This window comes from Thamnophis sirtalis, unplaced genomic scaffold (assembly GCF_051295495.1).
Source record: "Thamnophis sirtalis isolate CommonGarterSnake01/CBP01778 unplaced genomic scaffold, rThaSir2_p1.2 scaffold_13, whole genome shotgun sequence".
NCBI lineage: Eukaryota > Metazoa > Chordata > Lepidosauria > Squamata > Natricidae > Thamnophis > Thamnophis sirtalis.
In genome coordinates this window covers 30,804,861-30,816,738 of record NW_028261393.1, presented here as the reverse complement: position 1 = coordinate 30,816,738, position 11,878 = coordinate 30,804,861, and positions in this window count along the sequence as shown.

The window sequence follows — 11,878 nt, the reverse complement described above, 5'->3', positions numbered from 1 at the left end:
GTGTCCCGGGGTCATATAGTCTCCTTTTATGACCTTCTGACCTGCAGTGAGAAACCCACTGACTTTGCTCACTTAACAACCATGTGACTAATTTAACAACCATAGCAATTCACTTAACAACATGACAGGAAGGATTGTAAAATGGGTCAAAACTCATTTAACAACTGTCTTGCTTTTCAACAGAAATAATGCAATGTGTGTGTGACCCCTCTGCTCCCCCGCCCTTCCCACACATGCATGTGCACTCCCTCACACGTACCCTGCCCCCTGCGCATGTGCACAACCATCCATCCCTGCACATGTGTCTCCCACATGCACCCTCCCCCCCACGCATGCGCAGCAGAGACCTGAAAACCAGCTGGCTGGTGATGGTGCATGTGCCCACAGAGAGGGATCTGTGTGCCCCCTGTGGCACACGTGCCATAGCTTCACCCTCACGATGATATGAAGGGCTCCTGGCAAGGGTTGGAGTGCACCTCACAAGTTAACCGGAAAGAACATATTTGGACAACAACTGGCTCATGTTATCAGAAGGGCTTTAAACTTAAATTGAGAGGGTGGAGGGGAGGGCAGTTTTCAAGACCTTTAGAATCTTATTCCAAGCAAAAACCACGAGGTAGCCAATCATATAAGGAGGTAGGGAATAAAGAGAAAGAAGAAAAAGAAAAACAGAAAACACAATGAAGGATGATGGGAAGGACGAAAACCCAGTTACAAAATAGGAGATAAAAGAAACACAAAGGACTCAAATGCCTAGACACAAATGCTCAAAGTTTAGGAAAGAAACGGGGGGAACTTGAAGTGTGGGTACATGAAGGCAGACATGGCATAGCTGCCATTATTGAAACATGATGGGAGGAAAGCCATGACTGGAATGTACGGATGGAAGGATGCAAACTATTGAAAAGAAACAGACCTAACGAAAGAGGAAGTGGAGTTCCATTATACATAAAAGATCATGACATCTGTACTGAAACCCACAAAACCAAGGATGAAAACCTAGAATCCATAGGGGTCAATATAAAAGGAAAAAAGAATGACGTTGCTATAGGCCACGGGTGTCAAACTCACGGCATCATGTTGCCATCATGAGACGTTTCATGACGTTTTCCCCTTCGCAGAGCTGGGGTGGATGTGGCCACCATGTGACGTATCTGGCCCACGGGCCACCAGTTTGACATCCCTGTTATAGGCGTATACTACAGCCCACCCACCAAGCAGAAGAAATAGATGAACTTTTTGCTAAACAATTAACAAATTGTTAAAGGGGAAAACAACTCAAGAAGTGTGGAAAACACTGAAAAATATGATCATAGAAGGCCAGTACAATACAATACCACTGAAAAAGAAAAACAAGAAATCCAAGAAGAAACCAGCATGTTTGCACAAAGATTTCTATGATGAACTGAAAGACAAAAAGTACAAAAGTACAAAAAATGGGAAGAGGACACATAACTAAGGAAGAATAATATCAGCAGATAGCCCGAATTTGCAAAGATGAAGGCAGGAAAACAAAGCTCAGAATGAATAAAGACTTGCAACAAAAATAAAGATAATTTAAAAAGTTTATTTCAACATATAAATAACAAGAAAAAAGTCAAGGAAACAATAGGTCCACTTAAAAGAGAAGATGGCAAGGAAGTAACAGGCAACAGAGAGAAAGCAGAACTGCTTAACTCATACTTTCTATCAGTCTTCATGCAAAAAAAACTATAGCCTAACTGACCAAAAACATAACCATAAAAGACAGAATAGAAATAGAAATTAATAAGCAAGAAAATGGTTAGAGAACATCTATCTGATCTTGATGAGTATCAATCACCGGGACCTGACGGATTAAATCCTAGTAAAGTAGAATAAAATATGGATTAAAAATATAAGAATGAAGACATGGCATAAAAAAGATAGTTAGAAGCTTGCTTAAAAGAAATTCTCTAACCACAAGATGTTCTAGCCAACATGTCAGCGTTCCAAATATCATGCAGAATTAAATCAGAGTCCAAGGCAGAGCTATCCTTAAAGTTCCAATATAATAAAACAGACATTTTGGCATCGTACTATGGAATCCCAATTCTGAAGAACTTCCTGGGATTCCACCCAGTTAAAAGTTCATGATCTTGTCCCAACACCCACAAATCCATCACATGGTCCAATCTTCTCTTTCCACGCTGGCATCTCTACCCAGCTGGTTCCGGTCAGGTGCCAAGGTTCAGAGACAAGGAATAACCTTGAGCTTCTAGGAAGAAATTTTTTATTTTGAAAACAACACATTCTACCCCTTGCTATTCCCCCCTTTAATGAATACGCATACTAAAGATGAAGCTAGAAGAGAGAGTGTGGCAGGCCAAAGATTCTTAAAGGAACCGCTGCAGGCCTGACAACGTCCCTATATCAAAAGTCCAAACCACAAGGTTCAGATAAAGTTCGTTAATGACACGTAGTCCATACCTGTAACAAAAGGAGAAGTAAGACCCCCATCTCCTTATAAGGCTTTTCCTCAAGGTAACCAATAGGAAATGAGTTAAGTATTTCTGTGTTACGCTGCCTTTGAGAATGTATAAGAGTGCGTGCTTCGATAATGAAGGTTGTTCAGAACTTGCAATGCTAGCCATGGGCTAGCTTTCTGAACCTGGCTGCCAAATAAACTTTTCCTGTATCCTGAGAAGTCTGAAGCCTGTCATTTTCTGCAACAATTCTGTGACCGTGGGCAGGATTTAGAGCGATATTTCGCTGAGGATGGAACGGACCAACCGGTGCCCCATCGAGGCCATCTTGCTTGTCTTCAGGCACCAATAGAGACCTTTCTCTGGAAGAGGGCTGACAACCTCTCTTGGGCATCCAGAGGACACCACTGATCCAAGAATCTGTCAGTTGGTCTTACCTGAACTGCATGTTTCAAAGTTGGCATGGGAGTAGTCACACATGGGTATTAACCCTTTTGCCCTGGAGACTGAGGTAAATCTTGAGGCCACACCTCCATTCCTCCTCTGACCTCCCAGATTAACCGATGGTTCATGGCAGAGCACCTGGAAGGAAGGGACAGATAGAAAACACACACACATCCTTCCTGCCTGGCCCTGCCTGACCACTGAACTAACTTAGGCTCCTGGTGCAATGTGCCCTAAAAACAGGGGGGAAGTGACTACTCCCATCCCAACTTCAAAACATGCAGTTCAGGTAAGACCAACTGACAGTTTCCGAAGTGAGGCATGGGAGGAGTCACACATGGGACATACCAAAGCTAGATATCCTTGGGAGGGATCAATGAGCCCCCTGAGAGTCTAAGACTCCCTGAAGAACCCTCCTCCCAAAGGCCGCTTCCGTGGAGGCGTAAGGGTCTAGCTGGTAATGCCTGATGAAAGGCGAGGGAGAGGACCAGGCGGCAGTCCTGCAAATCTCTTCTATGGAAGCCTGGGTGGCCCAGGACGCTGAGGTGGCTGCACTTCTGGTGGAGTGCACGGTGATGCCCTCTGGGACCTGAAGTCCCCGTGCCTCGTAGGCCTTTGAGATGGCCGCTCTGCTCCACCTGCTAATGGTGGCCGGGGAAACCTTGGCTCCCTGGGTAGACACCTGAAAGGAGACAAAGAGGGCCTCTGAACGCCTGAGGGGCGCCGTGTGCTTCAGATAGATGCGCAGGGCTCTTCTTTTTTTTTTTAAACATATTTTTATTTCCATTTCATAACATACAATCACATGTATACTATACATAGCCAATATCATGTAGTATTAAATAATGATTACATCAGTTCCTCTTGTCCTCAACGCCCCAAAAAGATTAACACCCATTATTAGCTCTTCTACTCTCCATACACCTCTTTCTTCTACCTCTCTCTTATTTCCTATCTTCCCTCCCTCTTCCTTTCCTACTCTATTTCCCCTTCCTTTCTCCTTCTCCTCTCTCTACATTTCACTCCTCCTTATCCTCATCCTCCTCATCTTCCCCCCTTGCCCTCTCTCCTATCTCTCCCTTCCCACTTTTCTTCTCCCTTCTGCTTCCCACTCTTCCTTTCGTTGGTGTATTTCCGCTTCCATACTACTCTATTTCCTCTTTCTCTTTCTACTCTCTCCCCTTACCACTCCCCCTTATACACCTCATCTTCCCCCTTCACCCTTTCTCCTATCCCTCTCTTCCTATCTTCTTCTCTCCTCTACTTCCAACTCTTCTATATCCTGACTTCCCTCCATCATTTTCTACTCTACTTCCCCTTCCTTTCTCCTTCTTTTCTCTCCCTTTACCACTCCTCCTTATACACCTCATCTTCCCCCTTCCCCCTCCTTCCTATCCCTCTCTTCCTATCTTTCTTCTATCCTCTACTTCCCACTCTTCCTCTGATTCACTTAATGTGTTTCGGCATCTGAGCAAAATCCCTTTTGTGTTGATGGTATTTATAATTCCATTTCAGTATACTTAAAAAAGAAAAAAATAACAGTATACATGTACAATCATCCAACATCCCTCCTCCAACTTAGTAAACTCCACTCTCTCCCACCCTCCCCCCAAGCCCCTAACCTTCTCCCACCCTGACTTCCCAGAACCAATACATCTCGGCTAATTTTTTTTTTTTTTAAATGTGTAACTTTCAATGTCCATTCTTGAGTTGTAGGCAGGTCTTCATTCTTCCAGTATTGCGCCACCAACAGTCTTGCTGCCGTTATTAAGTGCAGAATCAAGTTAGTCTCTACCACTGTAAAGTCAGTACTTATACCTAGCGAAAATAACTGAGGAGTAAACTTTATCCTTCTTTTAAAGATATTTTGCATAATCCACCATATTTTTATCCAAAATGCCTTAACCTTTTGGCAAGTCCACCATATATGAAAATATGTAGCATCGAGAGAACCACATCTCCAACATTTGGGTTGTAAATTCGGATACATAGAAGCCAGCTTTTTAGGATCTAAATGCCATCTATAGAACATCTTATAAAAATTTTCTCTCAGGTTTTGAGCTTGTGTAAATTTCACGTTTCTTACCCAAATTCTTTCCCATGTATCCAACATTATGGGTTCTTCAATATTTTGAGCCCATTTTACCATACAATCTTTAACTAGTTCTGTTTCCGAATCCATCTGTATTAATACATTATATATCCTCTTTATGTGCATTAAACTTTGGTCTCTTATTTGTTTAAATAGATTATCCTCCACTTGGATAAAACCAATTTTTTGATCTGTTTTCCACCTGGCCTGTAATTGCCCATATTGGAACCATGTTTGAACTGCCTTCTCCTCTTTCAATACCTTTAAGGGTTTTAGTTGTAGTGCCCCCCTTTCCAAGATGAGGAGCTGTCTATAAGTAGTTCTATCCTGTTTTTGTGCTATATTCATATTTTCAATTGCATGTCTAGGAATTGCCCACATGGGTATCTTGTTGTTTAGTTTATGTTGATATTTTTTCCAAACCCTCAGTAAAGCATTTCTTAAAATATGACTTTTTAAATTCTTGTCCAGTTTTTTGTTGAATAACAGGTAGGCGTGCCAACCATATACCAGATCATATCCCTCAATATTCAATATCCTATCATTAGTTAAATGAATCCAATCACTAATTAAAGATAGCACCACTGCATCATAATATAGTTTTAGGTTGGGTAGTTTCAAGCTTCCTCTCTCGCGTGCATCTTGCATTATTTTCAGCTTTACCCACGGCTTCTTTCCTGCCCATACAAATTTATTGATACCCTTCTGCCATTCTAAAAGATTCGCATCTTTTTTAAGTATCGGTAACATTTGGAAAAGAAATAAAAATTTTGGTAAGATGTTCATTTTCACTGCCGCTATCCTACCCAGCAAAGATAAGTGCAATTTCTCCCATCTTTTCATCTCTATCTGTATACTCCACCAAAGTGGTTCATAATTATACTTATATAGTTTCCCATTTGAGGTTAAGATATTAGCTCCAAGATATTTGACCTTTTTGACTACCTCACATCCTAACATTCCTCCTAATTCTTCCTTTTGTTTAGTATTCATATTTATAGCTAATATTTTTGTTTTCCCTAAGTTTATTTTAAAACCAGACAGTTGACCATATTGATTAATCGTATTCATTAAAACCATACTGGATTCCTGCGGTTGTTCCAATATTATGACCAAATCATCCGCAAAAGCATGCACTCTGTATTCTTGCTGCCTAATCTTAATTCCTTTTAGACCGTCCAAGCCCCATATTTTATTCAACAACACTTCCAAAGTTATAATAAACAATAGTGGGGACAAAGGACAGCCCTGTCTTGTACCTTTTCCAATTTGAAAAGAGTCTGTTACGCTTCCATTGACTATGATTTGAGCTGTTTGATGTTGGTATATTGCTTTGATTGACTGTAAAAAACTGTCTCCTATCTGCATTTTTTGCAATATCTTCAACAGAAATTGCCAATTAACTCGATCAAAGGCTTTCTCAGCATCCAAAAATATGAACGCAGCAGGAATTTGGTTGTTCTTTCCCAAATATTCTAATGCATTAATAATTAATCTAACATTACTTTTCATCTGTCTCCCTTGTATAAAACCTGTTTGGTCAGCGTGTATCAATTGTTGAATAACCAGCATTAACCTATTTGCTAGTATTTTAGTAAAAAATTTATAATCTACATTAAGTAATGAGATAGGTCTATAGTTTTTTGGTTGGGTAGTATCTTGATCTTCTTTGGGTATCAAGGATATAAATGCTGTCTTCCAAGATGGAGGCACCTTACCTTCCATTTGAATCTTATTAAATAATTCTCTAAGAGGTAATACCATTTCTGACTGTAAATTTTTATAGTAAGCCGCTGTCAAACCATCTGTACCTGGTCCCTTCCCTGACTTTAACTGCTTAATTACCTGTAAAATTTCCCCGAAGGTTATTGGTTGGTTCAATTTTTGCCTGTGCTCTTCTTTAACTAAGGGTATTTTCTCTTTGTCTAAGTATTTGTCTATATCTAAACCATTAATTTTATCCCCCTTATACAACTCTGTAAAAAATTCCCGAAATACCTTTTGAATCTCATCCTGTTGAAACACCTCCTTCCCTCTGTAAGTCAGTTTAGATATATTTCGAGTTTTCCTTTTTTTCCTAATCTGATAAGCTAACCATCTGCCAGGTTTATTTGCGTTACAAAAAGTATTGTGTTTTGCGTATAACAAACTAGTGGCTACCTGGTCAGAGATCAACATGTCAAATTGAGATTTTAATATGGTGATTGCTTCCTTAACCTTTGTATCGCCTGGATTCATTGTTAACTCCAGCTCTTTCCTCTTAATTTCCTCTTCCAATTCTGTGCGTTTTACCCCTTATTTATGTCTATGTGATTTACCGTATTTTCACCCATATAACCCGCCCACGCAAATAACCCGCCCACGCGAATAACCCGCAGGTTTTCGGGATCGTGTAAAATATTTTCCGTATACCCCGCCCACGCATATAACCCGCGACGAGTAAGGGAGAAGGGAAACAGCTGAGATCGGGGGGGCAAAAGAAACGGAGGAGGAAGCCTGCTCAAGCTGGGGAAGAGTTGGAGGAACGGAGAAGGGAAACAGCTGAGATCGGGGGGGGGCAAAAGAAACGGAGTAAGAAGCCTGCTCAAGCTGGGGAAGAGTTGGAGGAACGGAGAAGGGAAACAGCTGAGATCGGGGGGGCAAAAGAAACGGAGGAGGAAGCCTGCTCAAGCTGGGGAAGAGTTGGAGGAACGGAGAAGGGAAACAGCTGAGATCGGGGGGGCAAAAGAAACGGAGGAGGAAGCCTGCGCAAGCTGGGGAAGAGTTGGAGGAAGGGAATATCTTCCCGATTCCCCCATCTCCTCGCCCGTAGAACTGAAACGAGAGCTGCCCAAATATCTCCCGGCCCTTCACCCATATAACCCGCGGGTTATATGCATTTTTTACATGCACAGCGCCCCCCTGCGGGGTATAAAAGTGGGCGGGGTATACGTAAAATATTTTACACAGATTAACTACCGGTAAAGGGAGAGCTTGGGACCACCACTTTCCTCGGGGCAGTGGGCTGGCTCGGCGGCTCGGGCTCCTTTTCTCCCTTTTCTCCCTGCTTGGGTTTCAGGACGCCTTCGTGAAAACCCCACCCCTGGCTATGGGCGAAGCGACCAGGAAGAAGCAGGAGGTGAGAGGAAGCCCGGATTCTGCAGCTCCTCGCCTTCTCTGGGCTTGGAAGTCCAGCAGAAAGGGAAGGGGAGGAGGCGGCGGCGCGGCTGTGGCTCCGTTTTCACACACACACACACCCCTCCCTTCTTCTGCTTTGCTCTGTGAAAGGGCTTCACTGCCGAAGCATTTTGGTTTAAAAAAAAAAAACACAGCTGAGATCGGGGGGGGCAAAAGAAACGGAGTAAGAAGCCTACTCAAGCTGGGGAAGAGTTGGAGGAACGGAGAAGGGAAACTGCTGAGATCGGGGGGGCAAAAGAAACGGAGGAGGAAGCCTGCTCAAGCTGGGGAAGAGTTGGAGGAACGGAGAAGGGAAACAGCTGAGATCGGGGGGCAAAAGAAACGGAGGAGGAAGCCTGCTCAAGCTGGGGAAGAGTTGGAGGAACGGAGAAGGGAAACTGCTGAGATCGGGGGGGCAAAAGAAACGGAGGAGGAAGCCTGCTCAAGCTGGGGAAGAGTTGGAGGAACGGAGAAGGGAAACTGCTGAGATCGGGGGGGCAAAAGAAACGGAGGAGGAAGCCTGCTCAAGCTGGGGAAGAGTTGGAGGAACGGAGAAGGGAAACTGCTGAGATCGGGGGGGCAAAAGAAACGGAGGAGGAAGCCTGCTCAAGCTGGGGAAGAGTTGGAGGAACGGAGAAGGGAAACTGCTGAGATCGGGGGGCAAAAGAAACGGAGGAGGAAGCCTGCTCAAGCTGGGGAAGAGTTGGAGGAACGGAGAAGGGAAACTGCTGAGATCGGGGGGCAAAAGAAACGGAGAAGCCTGCTCAAGCTGGGGAAGAGTTGGAGGAACGGAGAAGGGAAACAGCTGAGATCGGGTGGGGGCAAAAGAAACGGAGTAAGAAGCCTGCTCAAGCTGGGGAAGAGTTGGAGGAACGGAGAAGGGAAACAGCTGAGATCGGGGGGCAAAAGAAACGGAGGAGGAAGCCTGCTCAAGCTGGGGAAGAGTTGGAGGAACGGAGAAGGGAAACAGCTGAGATCGGGGGGGCAAAAGAAACGGAGGAGGAAGCCTGCGCAAGCTGGGGAAGAGTTGGAGGAACGGAGAAGGGAAACAGCTGAGATCGGGGGGGCAAAAGAAACGGAGGAGGAAGCCTGCTCAAGCTGGGGAAGAGTTGGAGGAACGGAGAAGGGAAACAGCTGAGATCGGGGGGCAAAAGAAACGGAGGAGGAAGCCTGCTCAAGCTGGGGAAGAGTTGGAGGAACGGAGAAGGGAAACAGCTGAGATCGGGGGGCAAAAGAAACGGAGGAGGAAGCCTGCTCAAGCTGGGGAAGAGTTGGAGGAACGGAGAAGGGAAACAGCTGAGATCGGGGGGGCAAAAGAAACGGAGGAGGAAGCCTGCTCAAGCTGGGGAAGAGTTGGAGGAACGGAGAAGGGAAACAGCTGGGATCGGGGGGGCAAAAGAAACGGAGGAGGAAGCCTGCGCAAGCTGGGGAAGAGTTGGAGGAAGGGAATATCTTCCCGATTCCCCCATCTCCTCGCCCGTAGAACTGAAACGAGAGCTGCCCAAATATCTCCCGGCCCTTCAGGGCTGCCGTAGCGTGGAAGAATGTACTCCTTCACTTCAGAGCGGGGCTAGGAGAGCTTTTCCTCCCACGGAGTTCAATAAAATAAAATAAGGTAGATGGAAGGTAGGGAGGAAGGGTCCCTCCCTCTTACTTTCTGCCCATTGAGATGAACCAGAGCCCTTCTCCCCGTAAAATCCCCCATTTCTCCCACGATCCTTGCAGGCAAAGCGTTGAATTCCCTGGCAAAGAACAAATGGCAGGAAGGGAGAATCCGGCTCCTTTATCGTAGGGAGAAGAAAAACCAACCAACCCCCCAACTTCTCCCTTCGTTTTCATTCCTGGCCCTTTCTAATTGTCAAGCTTTTTGCCTCATTCTTCCTACTTCCCACGGAGAAGTAAAACTCCTTAACTGCTCAGGTTGGGAGCTCAAAAGGGAAAAATTATATGCTGGACCTTTCCCCCTCCTTTATCGTAGGAAACGTTTCTGAGGTTTATGGAGCTTAAAGGTTCAAGTGCTTTTTGCCTCATTCTTCCTACTTCCCACGGAGAAGTAGGAAGAATGACTTGACTTCCGCAGGACTTCTTCTCTTCAAACACACACAAACACACAAGCACGCGCGCACACACACACACAAAACACAGAGGCGGGGACCCGGGTCGAGTGCCTCAAGATATCCCCACCTAGCAGCCTTTTCAGGGGAGGGAGTGGGGGGGATCGGGACGGGAAATACCAAGTGGGACCTATTACTTCTACGTATATCTAATTAGGCTGGCTTTGAAGACCTATTCAGCCCGTCTGAAAGGCTCTGAAGACAACCGGGGTAGGCTTTTAAGGCACCTCCACCCTCTTCAACTCCCCCCCTCCCTCATACACACATAAAGTGTCCCGCTTTGCCTTCCTTTCCCCCCCCCCCCCGCCCCCAAACGTGTCTGCTGCTTCAGCTTCACATGCCTCAACTCTGTTCCAGCTGCATAATTTTGGTTTAGGACCCAGGGCTTCTTCTTCTTCTTCTTCTTCTTTTTTTAAGGAGAGGTGATATGTGTGTGTGTGTGTGTGCCTCCTTTATCGTAGGAAACGTTTCTGAGGTTTATGGAGCTTAAAGGTTCAAGTGCTTTTTGCCTCATTCTTCCTACTTCCCACGGAGAAGTAAAACTCCTTAACTGCTCAGGTTGGGAGCTCAAAAGGGAAAAATTATATGCTGGACCTTTCCCCCTCCTCCCCATCAGGGCCCTTTACACATTTCCCCCTCTGTTTATGGAGCTATTGGCAAAAGGGGATCCCTCTCGGTCCCTCCCGCTCTGCGTTCTGCTGGGCAGATTTCGCATCGGTGCGTTTTTACGCATACAGCAATTTCTCTCCAGCTTTTGGCAAATGGAATAGATTGAGGGGTGGGAAGGCATAAGGAAAGGGTGCTTGTCAGGCGCTCTTATTAAGTAGGAAGTAGGAAGAATGAGGCAAAAAGCACTTGAACCTTTAAGCTCCATAAACCTCAGAAACGTTTCCTACGATAAAGGAGGGGGAAAGGTCCAGCATATAATTTTTCCCTTTTGAGCTCCCAACCTGAGCAGTTAAGGAGTTTTACTTCTCCATGGGAAGTAGGAAGAATGAGGCAAAAAGCTTGACAATTGGAAAGGGCCAGGAATGAAAACGAAGGGAGAAGTTGGGGGGTTGGTTGGTTTTTCTTCTCCCTACGATAAAGGAGCCGGATTCTCCCTTCCTGCCATTTGTTCTTTGCCAGGGAATTCAACGCTTTGCCTGCAAGGATCGTGGGAGAAATGGGGGATTTTACGGGGAGAAGGGCTCTGGTTCATCTCAATGGGCAGAAAGTAAGAGGGAGGGACCCTTCCTCCCTACCTTCCATCTACCTTATTTTATTTTATTGAACTCCGTGGGAGGAAAAGCTCTCCTAGCCCCGTTCTGAAGTGAAGGAGTACATTCTTCCATGCTACGGCAGCCCTGAAGGGCCGGGAGATATTTGGGCAGCTCTCGTTTCAGTTCTACGGGCGAGGAGATGGGGGAATCGGGAAGATATTCCCTTCCTCCAACTCTTCCCCAGCTTGCGCAGGCTTCCTCCTCCGTTTCTTTTGCCCCCCCCCGATCTCAGCTGTTTCCCTTCTCCGTTCCTCCAACTCTTCCCCAGCTTGAGCAGGCTTCCTCCTCCGTTTCTTTTGCCCCCCCGATCTCAGCTGTTTCCCTTCTCCATTCCTCCAACTCTTCCCCAGCTTGAGCAGGCTTCCT